This window comes from Octopus sinensis, linkage group LG3, assembly GCF_006345805.1.
Source record: "Octopus sinensis linkage group LG3, ASM634580v1, whole genome shotgun sequence".
Classification (NCBI taxonomy): domain Eukaryota; kingdom Metazoa; phylum Mollusca; class Cephalopoda; order Octopoda; family Octopodidae; genus Octopus; species Octopus sinensis.
Window position 1 is genome coordinate 57,852,268 of NC_042999.1, and position 2,500 is coordinate 57,854,767.

The window sequence follows — 2,500 nt, forward strand, 5'->3', positions numbered from 1 at the left end:
TTTGGTAAAAGCAATGTTGTCACCCTCGACATCAGCAAAACTTTCGGCAGTCTGGCATGTAAATGCCCTATTGAAACTGCCCGTTTATAGACTCCAGCTGTCTCTCAGCACCTTAGATCGGTAGGAGCTATTATAGGATGTGCTGATGCTCGTTCGTTATTCTCTCAACTCTTGCATACCCAGGGTTCGGTTTTATCCTCACTCTCTTCGTTCTATGCAACAAAGACTTACGCGCCATCACGTTCAACACCCACTCATACAGATGACACTACTCTTCATTTTTCACCTAGCTTTCCCCACCAGTGAACCATTTGCTCACAACCGAGATGCCACATACCAAAACACCAGCCTTCTTAATCGTTCCAAATGTTGGATTTCACTATCACCAAGGGTCTCTCCTGGCAAAAGCACAAACTCAAGAAAGCTAAAACCACATCCCAATAACTGGCCCATCTCTTCAGAGCCACTTAAATATTTTAAGTCCCCAACAATTATTGACACTCTTCGAAGCTCAGATGAAACTTACAATGATACAATGCTCTCAAACATGGAACCATGCTACTACTACTGTACACAGACATCTTTGACCATATCTGGAGCCACTCGAATAATTTGGCAAAAATACCAACTGAATAATTGACATAAAATCACTCACAGACATGCTCCAACTTTTTTTCCACTGACGCACTGTCTCCCTTCGCTGTCTTTTCAATCGCTTCTGTAATGTGTGTGTGTGGTGTGTGTGTGTGTGTGTGTGTGTGTGTGTGTGTGTGTGTGTGTGTGTACACACAGGCCCTGTGCGTGTGCGGTGTGTTTTTGACACATACTCGTTATTTTTTACGTGTTATCTCGTTAAGTTGTTTTATATACATTTTCGCTTTGAAATTAAATAATTCTATTTCACGGAGTCTTTTGTTAAACTTTGCACGAATAAATATTCTCATTATATTACTACTATAATAACACCTTTCTTAATTTTAATATTCGAAGTTAAATTACGACGGTCGAGTACATTTTCTGTGGATATTTACGCGCAGAGAGAAAGTAATCAAGTTTTACAGGTTTTGTGATGCACTCGTTAAAATTTTATTTCTACTTTGTGGCAGCACCTAAACGTAGAAAAAACAATAAATTTTTTGTAATGTTTTATCTTCGTCTACGCATTAGGGTGCTTTGATTCTGCGTAATTTAATTACATATTCTTGCTTTCTTTACAGTAACTTTTTGTATCATCCTTCTGTTTAAATTATTTAGCTTATATCAGAAACCCTTATATTTAAAACCGTGACCTCAGAGTTGACATCACACATTTCTGTTAGTTGATTTGCTTAAACCCATTATATATTCTATTAACTGCCAATATTTTCCCTTCATTTGACAAGCTACTGTAAGCAAAACAATCATTACATTAATAAATAATACACATCAATATCATTATCGTTTTACTTGTACTTTTTCCTTTTGTTATTATTTCATACTGGCTGTATGTCAGCATCTTGTCCCTTGTCCTTGCCCTTCAAGGCACACATCACACCTAAAGCACCACGAGGCTCCGGCAAGGTGGTGCGATCCCTGTTGTACTCTTTCGCTCCAACTTTCTCTCACTCTTTCTTCCTGTTTCTTGTCCCCGACTTCCTACGCAACCGCTGAGCCTGGATGCGCATTCATCCATCTGTCGATGCTCTCGGTGTCGGGGGTTGACCTGCTTTCTCTTCTGCGGGTCTTACGAATAGCAAAGGACCACGTTTTGCCATCGATTCTACTTGAAATTCTCTCCGACTTAAGGTCAAGCTCTGAAAGAACCATTCAAAGACAAACTAAGTGTGAAGCAAGCGCAAAGTTACACTACCACTTCATTAAAACTCATGGAAGTATCGAGATTGGGCTCACAAAGCGATTCAATGATCTATAGAATGGTGTCTATAGATAAGTGAGATTTTTACACGGCACAAGCATACTTTCATTTCTAATTTCTGGGACATCTTATGAATAGCAACAACAATATTAACTCAAATTCTAATCTTATTTCTGCCAGCCTTGAAATACTTTAAAATTTTTATCTTGATTAAGGCGGCGAGCTAGCAGAATCGTTAAGCACGCCGGGCAAATTACTTAGCGGCATTTCGTCTGTCTTAATGCTCTGAGCTCAAATTCTGCTGAGGTCGACTTTGCCTTTCATCCTTTTGAGGTCTATAAAATAAGAACCAGTTGAGTACTGGGGTCGATGTAATCGATTTGTCCCCTACTCCGAAATTGTTAGCCTTGTGTCAAAGTTCGAAACTAATCTTTTCTCTTGATTATAAGCAACAGCGGGAACACACACCCACAACATAAATACACACATATAGTAAGAACACACAGACAGCATAAATACATGACATATAGTGAGAACACGCAAGACAAATAATAAAAATATATATACTCAACCCATATACATATGTAACTACACAACATGAATATACTCAACACCAGTTGTCATATCGAGTCGAGTACACACAAA